Genomic DNA, 16,259 nt, shown 5'->3' with positions numbered 1-16,259 from the left:
CTTCATTAATAATGCTATACCTGTTCATTCTTGGGCTGTGCTGATGAGCTGGGTAACATTTACAGCAGAATAAGGAATGAATATGAGCCCAATATATATCTGGTACCCAGTGCTGACTTAAATGTAATTAGCACACTTTGGGCAGGTTGACAGGATGTTTCTGTTTCCTTGTTTATGTTTCCTTCTCCCTTGTCTTTGAGTGTTTGTATCAGCCGGTGATTTGGAATGCACAAACATTTCCTATTGACAGGAAAATCAGAGAAAGTGCAATCTTACAGCTCAGATATTAGTTCAGTTGCTCTGAGTCTTGGTGGTATGATTGATGGGAGTTTTATTGCAAATGTAAAAATCTGCATTCCCTTCCTCCCATGTTGGCACATCAACGTTTTGGTCGCACACAACACGTCCCAGTGCATTGAAGATAATAGACTCTAATGTCCTTGATAGCTGTGTATCAAAGCCAGTCAATGCACCATTGGCTTAGATGACAGAAATGACTGGGTCAATGACATTCACACACCCACCGCCTGGTAAAGACAACAACACTCCCAAAGCTAGAAATGGAGATTATTTGCCAATATAACATTAATTCCACCAACATTTATTAGACTCCTGTAGCAATGAGGCTTAAGCCAGCACAGTGCCAGGCACATGGATGGGTGTACATTCAATTCTTGTTAAACGAGTGAATGGGTGACTAAATAAATGAATGAAAGTCTATATAGTGTGAAGTCACTGAGAAATCCATAATGCTTCCTCATTTGGAAATGGAATTTTCAAAAAGCAATCAAATCTGAAGGAAATTAGCTAGAAGCAATGAATACATGGCAAAAGCCCAAAGATGTTAGTCCAGCTGCTGCAAGTATGACTAATGCACAAACCCAGAGGAGTGGATAATGCCTTGGCTGCCAAAAAAAAAAAACGACAAAAAAACCCTGAAAATCTAAAAAGAGACTTAACTCAATTTCAAGGAGAGAGTGTTTGACCATGACCCATAGGCACAAGTTGGATCTTACAGATGGGTAGCCTTTGCTTCAGCTTGTGTCCTTCAAAAACCTTGATGTTATTCTACTCAGTAGCAACTGGATTATAAAGGGGTTTAGAAGCTGAGGAACTTATGAAGAGCTTTCACTCTAGGGAAGGAGAGATAAATAGATTCTAGGTTCCATGCTTAGATCCTAGCGGTGCCTAGCTACTCTATCCCCAGTAGCTAGGTCAGTGCCTGGCACACGGTACATGCTCAAAAAATAGTTGAGTGCATGAAGGAAGATATCTATAAAATATGCTATCTATCTCTATTACAATATTGTGTGTTAATCTGCTTTACTGCGAAAGTAATACATAGTGAATAATGTATATCCAGTATATCTGCATTACTTTCATGTTTCTAACAGATAACGTTTAGTCTATAACCTATAATAAGAGGTACATAATCAGAAGAGAGATACTTGTGTGGGCAGTCAGAAGAAAGACAAATGCCTTCAAATCTAGGGAAATTGGGAAAGGAGATGGGAAATTATGAAAGAGGAGGCATCAAAGGTGGGTCTGGAAGTAAAGGCAGAGCTGAACATTGTACAATGCAGGCTGAGGAAATAGTAGGAGAAAATTTTCAGCAAAACAAAATGATAGAACAATGTTTTTCCAAGTGTATCCTAAAAAAACTCTTCGCACAAAATCACCTGCGGATAAGCATCCCTAGCCTATTGGGTCAGAGTCTCTGTTGATAGGGCTCATGAATCTGAACTCTAAAAGACGCTATAAGTCATTTTTATGTGCTACATTTTTGAGGAGCCATTTATAGGAAGCACCCACCTCACTATTTAATTTAATCCTCTTTACTATTCAGGGAGGCAAACATGATTGTTCCCATTTGATGGCAGGTATATTGAAGCTCAAGGAAGTGAAGTGATGTGTTCAAGGTCACCCAGCCTGTAAGTCAAAGAGCGGTGGTTTAAACACCAAACACCGGACGTCAAACCTTTACTCTTTCCCACTACCCTCTCTGCATACAAGGCTGAAGGATAGGCTGTATGAAGGGAAGCTGCAGGTGATGACTTTGAAAGAGTATATTCTGACAATAATAGTAGTAGAGATCAATAAAGACAATGATAGTGTTTTATATCTTTAAAAAGAAAGAAAGGACACACAGCTCTGGCTGTGGCAGACTTTATCAGGAGGCTCTGATTAATGAGCAAAGCTCTAACTCGGGCTCCCTAATAGATGCCTGTTATATCACCAGGAGATTTTCATCTCAGCGATACATTGCTATAATTTGCTTGGGCAGCAGTGTCAGTTCTGCCCCAAGTTTGATCAGGCTAGTCTCTGTTTTTCAATAAAAAGGTCGGTAACTACAAACATCCACTATAGCAACTAGCGATCAGGAAATGAGGCCGAAGCAGCCATTAAGTAGTCATGGGGAGGCAGCTCAGAATGGGCTGTGAATTCTGGGGTTGGACATCTCATTTGTGGAATGGTAGGCCTGGGTCTTCCTCAGGGTGCCTGGTTGATAAGAAAGGTTGGTTAATAAGGAAAAAAAAAGCCAAAAGTAGAAGTAAATTTGTTTAGTCTTACTCACAGAGCTTCTTCCCTTATTCAGTCACCAAAGAAGAGGATTGTTGATCTGGATTGGTCAGGCCAAGGAAATATTATCGGAGCAAAGTTTTCACTGGACTAAGGTTGGCAATCAATTTCTCTCACTCTCCTCCTCCTGTTCCTCCTCTCCTGCACCAAGGTTAAAGGTACAAGGTCGTGGGTTCGGCTGACGGAGGGAATGCCAGCATCCCTCACTGTTCCAAAGCCCCACCTGCCTCCCAAAGATAGCTGGCCACCCAAAAAGCTCATTAGGGGGAGACCACATCATAAGCTCTGTCGAAAGAGGTCTGACTCATTCCCTCGCATCCTTCAGTTCCCTGCTCAAATGATAACTTCTGAAGGATGTCTTTGACCACCTACCAGGAATATCATCACTCATCCCACCTCCCCAGATTTCCACATGATTCCTCCCTCTTACTCTCCTTTCTTCATTACTCTTAGTGACGCCCAGTATTACATTATCTACTCTTTTGTTCTTTTGTTTATTGCCTGTCTCTTTCCACTAGACTGTAAGCTTCATGTAGTTAGAAATCTGTTTCCCCTCCATTTCCCCAAAATCCAGGACTGTGCCTGTTTTGTGGTAGACATTGCATAAATATTTGTTGAATGAAAGGACAATGTATTAGCACAAATGCATCCTCTATCACAAAGAAGTCATTTCATTCTCAGTTCTAATTGCCTTCACTTGTGAAGACACCTAAAAATAAAACTTTTTCCCCCAGTTAAATCTATCAGCAGCATTTTTCTCATCATCCCTAGGATAGCATACAAACATTTTGATGTGGTTTATGGGACCCTCTGTGTCTGCTCGAGGTTCCCCTTCAGCCCAGCTCACACCCCTCTCTGCCTTGCATCTGTGCATCATACATTCCTCAGACAGATGATAGCACCTGCTTTTCCCCAGTCTCACGTCCTGCAATGTCACCCCCTCAGCCTGAAACACTCTCTTGCTTCATTCTTCACTTGGTTAATTCCTAAGCATCCTTCCACACTCCACTTAAACATCATTTCCTGGGGCTGTCTTTCCTAAATTCTCAGGCTCAGCTAACTCTCTTCCATAGCAGCCTGCATTTCCACCTTCTGTTACATTTAAACATTTGAACATTTGTTCAGTGTTTGTCTTCCCCATGAATTCCAAGTCTGTGAACTCCACAGAGGTGAGAATGGGTCGTTCTTCCTGACTGCTGACTTTTCAGCATTTAGCAAAGTGTGGGAGAGAGTCAGCGCCCAATATATATTGCCTTTGTGAATGAATGCATGCATGAATATCAGAGCCCAGGAGTTAGCTCCCACCGGAATTACCTCCAAATACAGGATAAACTCAGATAAATCCCCACCCCCTGAGATGCTGTCTGAGAATGAACCCTTTTTGGTCTCAGTGTTGGCAACAGATTCTCACTCACTTCCAGTTATTCTCCAAGTCCAGCCTCTTATGAGCAGATTAAGTCTTTTTCTTGTCACCAAAGACCCCTGGCCCTGACTCCAGGAGCTGAGGCCATTACCAAGTCCATACCAAGTCCATACCCTAAATGGCAAAATGTTAGAGACCTGGCTTTTTTGCAAATGTATTATTCAAGCCCTTAGCTAAGAAACAACACTTCTGTTTCTGGAGGTGAAAAATTTGCAACTAACTCAGCATCCAGAATGCTAGCAAAATTTGAAGCAATCTAGAGAACTGTGCTGAAATTGCAAAGCCGGGAGGCCAAGGGGAAGAGGCCATGCTAGCTTTATATTAATAGAGAACTTCAGAGCTGGTCTGAAGGCCACAGGGGAGAAAAATAGAGGGGTTGAGTAGGGAAGAAAAACACAGAGAGACTTTTATTGCTTTTGTTGAGCTCTAATTACAAAAATCATAAACACACACAAAACTCTCCCATAATTAACTGCCCAGAGAAAACAACTTTTAACATTTAGCTGCATGCCCTTTTGGTACTTAAAAAGATGGGCTTGAAAGCTATGCTTATTATTTAATAGCCAGCCTTCACTGAACAATGCAGCACATATTCCTATGAGAGGCAGAATTGGCATTGGTTGAGAAAATGGACTTTGTAATCAGACAGACCTGCAACTTACTCTTACTGAACTCCACGCTAAGTTGGCAACTTTTGGCAAGATGCTTAAGCCCTAAATTCCTCATCTGTAAACCGAGGACAAAAGTGGAATTGATCTCTCTGTGTCAAGAGGATTAAATGAAGTAAAATATGTTCATTATTAATACTGATCTCGGTGCACAATAGATGTTCAAGTAGCTATCACTATTGTTGGTATTATAATATATAATATTGATATAACATCAGCAATCATTTTTTTCTTTCCAGCTTTTATTTTAGGTTCAGGAGGTACATGTGCAGGTTTGTTTGTTTTGTAGGTAAATTGCATGTCACAGAGGTTTGGTCTACAGATTATTTTGTTACCCAGGTAATAAGCATAGTACCTGATAGGTAGCTTTCGGATTATCATCCTTCTCCCACCCTACATTCTCATGTAGATCCTGCTGTTTATCATCAACTTCTTCACGTGTAGTCAGTGTTTGGCTCCCACTTATACATGAGAACATGTGGTATTTGGTTTTCTGTACCTGCATTAATTCACTTAGGATAATGGCCTCCAGCTCCATCCATGTTGTTGCAAAGGACGTGATCTCATTCTTTTTTATGGCTGCATAGTTATTCCATGGTGTATATATATCACATTTTCTTTACCCAGTCCTCTGTTGATGGGTACTTAGGTTGATTTTATGTCTTTGCTATTGTGGATAGTGCTGTGATGAACATATGCGTACATGTGCTTTTATGGTAGAATAATTTATATTCCTTTGGGTATACACACAGCAATGGAATTGCTGGGCCAAATAGTAGTTTTGTTTTAAGTTTCTTGAAAAATATCCAAATTGCTTTCCATAGTAGCTGAACTAATTTACATTCCCACCAGCAGTGTAGAAGTATTCCCTTTTCTTGGCAACCTTGCCAGCATCTGTTATTATTATTTTTTTTTTACTTTTGAATAATAGCCATTCTGACTGGTGTGAGATGGTATCTCATTGTGGTTTTGATTTGCACTTCTCTAATGATTAGTGATATTGAGCATTTTTTCATATGGTTGTTGGCTGCATGTACATCTCCTTTTGAAAAGTGTCTGTTTATGTCCTTAGTCTACTTTTTAATGGAGTTGTTTGCTTTTTGCTTGTTAATATGTTTAGGTTCCTTATAGATTGTGGATATTAGACCTTTGTCAGATGCATAGCTTGCAAATATTTTCTCCCATTCTGTAGGTTGTCTGTTTACTCTGTGGATAGTTTCTTTTGCTGTGCAGGAGCTCTTCAGTTTAATTAGATCCCATTTGTCAATTTTTGTTTTTGTTGCAATTGCTTTTGGCATGTTCGTCTTGAAATCTTTGCCAGGACCTATGTCCAGAATGCTATTTCCTAGGTTTTCTTCTAGGGTCTTTATAATTACAGGTTTTACATTTAAGTATTTAGTCCACCTTGAGTTGATTTTTGTATATGGTGAAAGGAAGGGGTCCAGTTTTAATCTCCTGCATATGGCTAGCCAGTTATCCCAGCACCATTTATTGAATGGGAGTCCTTTCCCCATTGCTTGTTTTTGTCAACTTTGTTGAAGATCAACAGGCTTTATCTCTGGGTTCTCTGTTTTGTTCCATTGTTCTATGTTTCTGTTTTTGTACCAGTACCATGCTGTTTTGGTTACTGTAGTACAATTTGAAGTGGGCTAATGTGATGCCTACAGCTTTGTTCAATTTACTTAAGATTGCATTGACTATTTGGTCCCTTTTTTAGTTCAATATGAATTTTATAATAGCTTTTTCTGATTCTGTGAAAAATGTCATTCGTAGTTTCATACGAGTAGCATTGGATTTGTAAATTGCTTTGGCCGGTATGGTTGTTTTAACAATATTGATTCTTCCTATCCATGAGCATGGAATGTTTTTCCATTTATGTCATCTCTGAGTTCTTTAGCAGTGTTTTGTAATTCTTGTTGCAGAGATCTTTCACCTTCCTGGTTAGCTCTATTCCTAGGTTGTGTGTGTGTGTGTGTGTGTGTGTGTGTGTGTGTGCATCTATTGTGAATGGGATTGCATTTTTGATTTGACTCTCAGCTTGGAAATTGTTAGTGTATAGGAATGCTACTGATTTTTGTACATTGATTTTGTATGCTGAAACTTTGCTAAGGTTGTTTATCAGATCTACAAGTTTGGGCAAAAGCGATGGGATTTTCTAGGTATCAAATCATATCATCTATGAAGAGAGATAGTTTGCCTTCTTCCCTTGCTATTTGGATGCCTTTTATTTCTTTCTCTTGCCTGATTACTCTGACTAGGACTTTCAGTTCTACGTTGAAAAGGAGTGATGAGAATAAGCATTGTTGTCTTATTATAGTTCTCAAGGGGAATGCTTCCACCTTTTGCCATTCAGTTTGATGCTGGCTATGGCCTTGTCATAGATGGCTCTTACTATTTTGAGGTATGTTCCTTCAATGCCTAGTTTGTTGAGGGTTTTTAACATGAAGGAATGTTGAATTTTATCAAAAGCCTTTTCTGCATCTATTGAAATGATCATGTGGTTTTCCTTGTTAGTTCTGTTTATATGATGATTCACATTTACTGATTTGCATATATTGAACCAACCTTGCATCCCAGGAATAAAGCCTACTTAATCGTAATGGATTAGCTTTTTGAAATGCTGCTATATTCAGTTTGCTAGTGTTTTGTTGAGGATTTTTGCATCTATGTTCATCAGGGATGTTGGCCTGAAGTTTTCTTTTTTTTATTGTGTCTCTGCCAGGTTTTTTTTTTTAAGTTCTGGGGTACATGTGCAGGATGTATAGGTTTTTTACATTGGTAAACTTGTGCTATGGTGGTTTGCTGCACCTATAAACCCATCACTTAGGTATCAAGCCCAGCACACTTTAGCTATTTTTCCTAATGTTCTCCCTTCCCCCACTCCATCCCCCAAAAGGTCCCAGTGTGTGTTGTTCCTTTCCCTGTGTCTGTGTGTTCTCCTTGTTCAGCTCCCACTTACAAGTGAGAACATGCAGTGTTTGATTTTCTGTTTCTGCATTAGTTTGCTGAGAATAATGGCTTCCAGCTCCTTCCATGTCCCTGTAAAGGACATGGTCTCTTTCCTTTTTATGACTGCATAGTATTCCATGGCATATTTGTACCATTGTCTATCATTGAAGGGCATTTGAGTTGATTCCATGTCTTTGCTATTGTGAATAGTGCTGCACTGAACATTCACGTGCATGTATCTTTATAATAGAATGATTTATATTCTTTTGGGTATATACCCAGTAATCGGATATCTCGGTCAAGTGGTTTTTCTGGTTCTAGATCTTTGAGGAATCATCACACCATCTTCTGCAATGGTTGAACTAATACACATTCCCACCAACAGTGTAAAAGCATTCCTATTTCTCTACAACCTTGCCTGTATCTATTGTTTCTTGACTTTTTAAAAATTGCCATTCTGACTGGTTTGAGATGGTATCTTACTGTGGTTTTGATTTGCATTTCTCTAATAATCTGTGGTGTTGAGCTTTTTTTCATAGGTTTGCTGTCCACATGAATGTCTTTTGAGAAGTGTCTCTTCATGTCCTTTGCCCACTTTTTAATGTTTTTTCTCTTGTAAATTTGTTTAAGTTCCTCTGACAAAGGTCTAATATCCAGAATCTGCTGGGTTTTAATATCAGAATGATGCTGGCCTCATATAATGAGTTAGGGAGGAGTCCCTCTTTCTCACTTTTTTGGAATAGTTTCAGTAGGATTGGTACCAGGTCTTCTTTATACATCTGGTAGAATTCAGCTGTGAATTCATCTGCTCCAGAGCTTTTTCTGCTTGGTAGGCTTTTTATTATGAATTCACTTTCAGAACTTCTTATTGGTCTGTTTAGGGTTTCAATTTCTTTCTAGTTCAACCTTGGGAGGTTATTTTTCCAGGAATTTATCTATTTCTTCCAGGTTTTCTACGTAAGTTGCATAGAGGTGTTCATAATAGTCTCTGAGGATTTTTTTTTGTATTTCTGAGGTATTGGTAGTAATGTCTCATTTGTCATTTCTGATTGTGTTGATTTGGATTGCTCTTTTTTTCTTTATTAGTCTAGCTAATAGTCTATCAATCTTATTTATTCTTTCAAAAAACAAACTATTGGTTTCATTGATCTTTTTTATGGTTTTTCATATCTCAATTTCAGTCAGTTCAGCTCCGATTTTGGTTATTTATTTTCTTCTTCTGGCTTTGGGGTTGGTTTGCTCTTGTTTTTCTAGTTCCTCTAAGTGTGACTTTAGGTTGTTAATTTGAGATCTTTCTAACTTTTTGATGTGGGTGTGTAGTGCTATGAACTTTCCTCTTAACACGGCTTTAACTTTGTCCCAGAGATTCTAATGTTTTATCTTTGTTTTCATTGCTTTCAAATAATTTTTTGATTTCTGTCTTAATTTCATTGTTTACTAAAAAGGCATTCAGAAACAGATTGCTTAATTTCCATGTAATTGCATGGTTTTTGAGAGATCTTCTTAGTATTGATTTCTATTTTTATTGTACTATGATCCCAGAGTGTGATTAATATGACTTTTTTTAAAATTTGTTGAGAATTGTTTTTTCTCCCATTGTGTGGTCAGTTTTAGAGTATGTGCCATGTGCAGATAAGAAGAAAGTATATTCTGTTGTTATTCGGTGAAGTGTTCTATCAATGTCTGTTAGGTCCATTTGGTCAAGCATTAAAAGTCCTGAATATCTTTGTTAGTTTTCTGCCTTGATGATCTGTCTAATACTGTCAGTGGGGTGTTGAAGTTTGCCATTATTATTGTGTGGCTATCTAAGCCTCTTCATAGATCTCTAAGAACTTGTTTTATGAATCTGGGTGCTCTAGTGTTGGGTGCATATATATTTAGGACAGTTAAGTCTTCTCGTTGAATTGAACTTTTTATCATTATGTAATGCCCTTCTTTTTTTTGTTGTTGTTGTTGGTTTAGTCTGTTTTGTCTAAAATTAGAATAGCAACTCCTATTCCTTTTTTATTTTCCATTTGCTTGGTGGATTTTTCTCCATCCCTTTACTTTAACCCTATGGGTGTCACTGCATGTGAGAAAAGTCTCTTGAAGACAGCATACAGTTGGTTCTTGCTTCTTTATCCAACTTGCCACTCTGTACCTTTTAAGTGGAGTGTTTGGCCCATATACATTCAAGGTTAATATTGGTATGGACAGATTTGATCCTGTCATTGTCCCAACATCATTTTTGACGGTCAAAAGTGTTATAGTAAATAGATTTGCATAACCAATCCCCTATTGTTGGATATATACATTGCTGCCATTTTACTTTTCTGGTGACTGGGTCTTTGGGATGAGTAGCAAGGCCCAGGATCCCCAGGAGAAGACAGAGCACAAGAAGAGGATGGCTTGCAGTAAATGTGCTGGTACCAACTGGTAGTAGTGTCAATGGTAGATGGGGTTCCAAGAAGGAAGGGAGAGGAGGGGAATCATTTAGAGTAGGACAAACTGGTGCTCTTTATTCTTATACCATTGTTTTTCTGGGTTGAGGACAAAAGTAATGGAACAACCCATACCAGCCACAGTGATATTTTACAATGTAATTCAGACACTGTATCTCCTTTAAAACAAAGTCCATTTTTTAAATCTTGACCTATAAAATCCAGGATAAAGATCTAGCACCTGTCTCCCTCTCTGTATGTCCTATCACACCCCCTTTTGCTTATACCAGTCCAACCATGCCATCCTCCTTCCTAGTCTTCAGACCTTCTATGCTCATTTCTACCTCAGCACCTTTGCACTTTCTGTGCCCTTTGCCTGGAATGCCCTCACCTCAGATCTTTGCATAATTCAGGTCTTTGTATCTCCTCTGCAAGATGTTTCCTGACAACTGTATCTAAAATAGCTTCCCTCTACACCTCTTTCCTATAATTCTTTGCATGATTTGTTTTTCTGCATGGCATTTACTTCTACGTATTTGTTCATTTTCAGTCTTCCCTATGGAAGCATAAGCTATGTATGGAGGAGCCATGTCTGCTTGTTCGCTGATGTATCCCTGGTGCTTAGAAGAGGACTTGGAATATAGTAAGTGCTCAATATATATCTGTGGAATGTATGAATGAATCTCTAAGCTGGCTTGAGGTGCTGGGACCAACAGCTATCCAAGGAGTAAAATAAATCCACATATTTCTGGTCCACAGTTGCTATGGTCTGAATATCTCTGTCCCGCCAGTATTCATACATTGAAACCTAATCCCCAGTGTGGTGGTGTTAAGAGGTGGGGCCTTTGGGATGTGATTAGATGATGAGGATAGAGTCATCATGAATGGGATTTGTGCCCTTACAAAATAGGCCCAAGGGAAATTACCCCTTTCACCACGTGAGGGTAGTGGTCTTGCTTCTAGACAGTAAGAAGTAAGAAGTCTGCAACCCAGAAAAGGACCCTCACAAGAACTCAACCATGCTGGCACCCTCAACTTGGACTTTTCAGCTTTTATAACTGTGAGAAATTAACTTCTGTCCTTGATAAGCTATGCAGTTGATGGTATTTTCTTACAACAGCCAAACAGACTAAGACAACAGGGTACCACAGTGGTTAAGGACAGAAACAAAAGCATTCATTGGGATGCTGGCACCATTACTCCCAGATGTGTGATCTTGGGTAAATTATTTTACTTCTCTCTGCCTCAGTTTCCCTTTATAAAATAGGAATGACAATGGTGTCTATTTTATAGGGTTCTTGTAAGGATTAAATGAGATAATGCATGTACATTGCTTAGCAGAGTATCTGGGACTTAGAAAGACCTCAATAAAAGTTTTTTTATTATTCATAAATTAATTATTAAATCCTTCTCTCCTCATTGTTTCAGTCATTTATTCATTCAAATATCCACTCACTTATTTGTCCATTTTTCAATGATTTTCTCATTCTTGCTTCTATGTATTAAATCCATCCACCCTCATACATCTATCTATTCATCTATTTGTGGTTTAAACAGACATTTATCAAGCTTATTTTAAAGGATCTCAAGGCTACAGTCAGAAAGAGTAGAAATATGGGTTTAAACAGCATCAGATTTAAACACCTTTCTGTATCCAGCCCACTTGTACCCAGGGCCCACTCAAGAATGAGTGCCATGCAGGACTGGTGTTCAGCTGGTAGGCATTGGCATAGCTGTGCCCACCCAATTCAGCAGTTATTCCCAAAGCCTCCTTCTTTACAAGTCCCTAGGGTGGGGAGACCAAAGGCACTCAGGGATGATGCTGAAGATAATCATAGTGATGATGTGGCACTAAAGACAGTGTACATGGGGCTGGGCGTGGTAGCTCACGCCTGTAATCCCAGCACTTTGGGAGGCTGAGGCAGGCGAATAATGAGGTCCAGAGTTTGAGACCATCCTGGCCAACATGGTAAAACTCTGTCTCTACTGAAAATACAAAAAAATAGCTGGGTGTGGTGGTGGGTGCCTGTAGTCCCAGATACTCGGGAAGCTGAGGCAGGAGAATCTCTTGAACCCGGGAGTTGGAGGTTCCAGTGAGCCAAGATCGTGCCACTGCACTCCAGCCCGGGAGACATTGTGAGACTCCGTCTCAAAAAAATAAAAAAAATACAGTGTACATGAATTTGACTCCTACTACATGCCAGATATCAATATTATTGTAAAGGATCTCAAGGCAACAGTCAGAAAGAGTAGAAATATACACCCTTCTGTATCCCACCCAGTTGTACCTGGGGCCCACTCAGGAATGCACAACTGGCCTCCTATCTGCAACATTTTCTCCTTCTAGCCCACAGACACAGGCCCAAGGTCTCAGCCTCCATCCCTCCACCTCCCTGCAGCCCCAAGGAATCCTTTGCTCTTTCAGCCTGTACCTGCATTTAGTTTGCAAATAGAGTATATCTCTTCTGGGCCAGGAGGGCACACTTCACCCCAGCCTGAGGTACTGCTGAAATCTCTTTATCTACTTCATGTTAGAATATTGTTCTCTGAGGTGCCTAAAACACTCAGTGCTGAGGCCACCTACCCCACCCAATCCAGCAGTTATTCCCAAATCCTCTTTCTTTACAAATCCCTAGGGTGGGGACACCAAAGGCACTCAGCAATGATGCTGCAAATGATCATAATAATAATGATGGCACTAAAGACAGTGTCCACGAATTTGACTCTTACTACATGCCACGTATCAAGAACAGTATTCAAACATATTTTTCACAACCAGGACAACCCAACCAGTCAGAGTGGATGCTAGCTACAAATAACCAGCACAGCTATACCAATGCCTACCAGCTGAACATCAGTCCAGCATGGCATATCTGTCAATAAATGAAACCCCTCAGCAGGCTAGGAGGCAGTAATGTGAGCCCATTTAACAGATGCAGAAGCGGAAGCTCAGAGAGAAAAATATCACTTAGAGAAGAGATAAGCAGATCTGGGCTTTGCTGAGTCCTGAGCTCATTTGCTTACTACCCACTTTGTGCATTTACATACTTATTTGTATCCATTATGAGAATATTTGCTTTACTTGTTAAACTGTGATTTTTCTCATTCTTTAAATTTTGAAAAAATTAAAACCTACAGTAAAGTTAAAAGAATAGTTTACTGAACACATATACCCTTCAACTAGATTCATCAAATTCTTTGTTGCCCTCCCTCTCTCAGAAGGAAAACACACACACACACACACACACACACACACACACAGAGTCATGTGTTGCATAATGACATTTCAGTCAACAGAACACATACATGATGGTGGTTACGTAAGATTATAATGGAGCTAAAAACTTTCTATTGCCCAGTGATGTCTTAACCATTGTAATGCTGTACTGCAATACATTACTCAAGTTTTTGTGGTGATGCTGATGTAAACAAACCTACTGCACTTCCAGTCATATGAAAGTATAGCACACACGCCCTCCTACAAAGGCATGTCTATAGTTCCTTGTCTTTGGACATGTAAGAATTGGAGGGACAGAAATGTGGACTTGGAGAAATCTGGGGCCAGCTTTCTCATCACAGGCTCAACATCAACCATACCACATAGAAGAAAAAAAATGAAAAAATATTTTACAAAAGCATAGCATATACAATTATGTACAGTACATACTTCATAATAAATGACTGTAACTGGTTTGTATATTTATTCTACCATACTTCCTGTCATTATTTTTTTAGTGTACTCCTTCTACTTATAGTTTTTAAAAGTTAACCATAAAATAGCCTCAGGCAGCTCCTTCAGGAGGTATTCCAGAAGAAAGCATTGTTATCATAGGAGATGACAGTTCCATGCATGTTATTCCCCCTGAAGACCTTCCAGTAGGACAAGATATGGGGGTGGAAAACAATGATGTTGAGAATCCTGACCCTGTGTAGGCCTAAGATAATGTATATATTTGTGTTTTTGTTTTCAACAAAAAAAAGTTTAAAAAAATTTTAAAAATTCATAGAATAAGGATATAAAGAAAGAAAGTGGCTGGATGCAGTGGCTCATGCCAGTAATCGTAGCATGTTGGAAGGCCAAGGCAGGAGGATCACTTGAGGCCAGGAATTCAAGACCAGACTGGGCAACATACGAGACCCTGTTGCTATGAAAAATAAAAATAGCCTGGCATGGTGGCATGCATCTGTAGTACTAGCTACTTGGGAGGCTGACGGGATGATTGCTTGAGTCCAGGAGTGTGAGGCTGCATTGAGCTATGATTGTGCTACTGCATTCCAACCTGGGCATCAGAGTGAGATCCTATTTCATATATATAATATATTATATATAATATAATAATACATATTATATATATTATGTATAATATAATAATGCATATTATATATAATATATTATATAATATAATAATACATATTATATATAATATATTATATAATATAATAATACATATTATATATATTATGTATAATATAATAATGCATATTATATATAATATATTATATAATATAATAATACATATTATATATATTATGTATAATATAATAACACATATTATATATTAATATATTATATATAATATAATAATACATATTATATATAATATATTAATATATAATATAATAATACATATTATATATAATATATTAATATATAATATAATAATACATATTATATATAATATATTTCCTGTATAATATATATTTTTTTATATATATATATTTTTTGAGATGGAGTCTCACTCTGTCACACAGGCTGGAGTGCAGTGGCACGATCTCGGCTCACTGCAAGCTCTGCCTCCCAGGTTCATGCCATTATCCTGCCTCAGCCACCCGAGTAGCTGGGACTACAGGTGCCCACCACCACGCCCAGCTAATTTTTTTGTAGTTTTAGTAGAAACGGGGTTTCACTGTGTTAGCCAGGATGGTCTCGATCTCCTGACCTCGTGATCCACCCTCCTGGGCCTCCCAAAGTGCTGGGATTATAGGCGTGAGCCACGCGCCTGACCGTGTTTGTGTTTTAAGCTAAGTGTTATTACAAAAAAGGCAAAAAGTTTTAAAAAACTAAAAACATTTACAAAATAAAAAAGTTGCAGCAAACTAAGGTTAATCTATTATTAAAGAAAGACAAAAACTAAATAAATTGAGTGTAACCTGTGTGTATGGTGTTTACAGAATCTACAGTAGTGTATAGCAATGACCTAGGCCTTCATGCTCACTCACTACTCACTCACTGGCTCACCCAGAGCAGCTTTCAGTCCTGCAAGCTTCATTCATGGCAAGTGCCCTATACAGGCGTACCCTTTGTTTTTCATATTGTATGTTTACCGTATCTTTTCTATATTTAGATGCACAAATACTTACCATTGTGTTACAATTGCCCGCAGTGTTCAGCACGGTAACATGGTGTACAGGTTTGTAGCCTAAGAGCTACACAGGCTCAGTCATATCCCCATCGTTAAATGACACATACTGTATATACATACATATTTGTTATTCCATTTATAAGTAAGTTGAAACTACCATGATGGTTCATCCCTAACTACTGCTTCCAATTTACACTGATAACTACAGCCCCACACATAATCCTGTTCCCGAAGCCCACGAAAGGTCTTCCTTTACCTCCCAGCCAGAAGTGACCACACCTGTGCTCCTAGATGTGCTCCAGCTGCCTGTTGCTCACCCATGCCCCCTAATGGGAAACTCCTCACCTACAACCCTGCTGATGGGACGCCATCCCCTGACAGAAGGACCAGGGAGATCTCTGTCCCAGAGGGATCCCAGCCACGAGCTGGCAAGGGCCTGTGATTTGGGTGGGATGAGTCAATCAGATTATTCCTCTTAGCAACTTCAACTGAGAGGAGGCATCATTTCTGGGGAGTTACAGGCACTAGAACTTAAAAGCTCAGGTGGACTCAGGAGCCACTGTAAAGGCTGAAGTCATAAGCAACCAAAAGGAAGATGAAACAGCTGCACAAATGTAATTTTTAAAAGTTTATAATAATAACAGCTAATATTTATTGAGCATATAGTATGTGCTAAGCGTAGCACAATTATTAACTCATTTTATATTGACAATGGCAGTATATACACTATCATCTCCCCTGTTGAGATTAAGGCACAGAGAAGCAAAGTAACTTACCTGGGGTCACACAGCAAGCGATTGGAAGAGCCTATTTTTCTTACCACCACCCTCTTGGTTCCTGGTATGCACTTTGTCCT

General features: G+C 39.0%; 1 non-coding gene across 1 annotated transcript; it reads left to right on the top strand.

Annotated features, from left to right (window-relative positions):
* Nucleotides 1–13,513: 13,513 nt before the first annotated feature.
* LOC112205147 (small nucleolar RNA SNORA38) lies at nt 13,514–13,644 on the top strand. Its single transcript, XR_002939000.1, has one exon. It is a non-coding gene; the product is annotated as a small nucleolar RNA SNORA38 (small nucleolar RNA).
* The last annotated feature ends 2,615 nt before the right edge of the window (nt 13,645–16,259 follow it).

Source organism: Pan troglodytes, chromosome 10, assembly GCF_028858775.2.
Source record: "Pan troglodytes isolate AG18354 chromosome 10, NHGRI_mPanTro3-v2.0_pri, whole genome shotgun sequence".
In the NCBI taxonomy this organism is placed as follows: Eukaryota; Metazoa; Chordata; class Mammalia; order Primates; family Hominidae; genus Pan; species Pan troglodytes.
The sequence above is the reverse complement of the archived record's forward strand: the minus strand, read 5'-3'. Positions and strand labels throughout refer to the sequence as shown.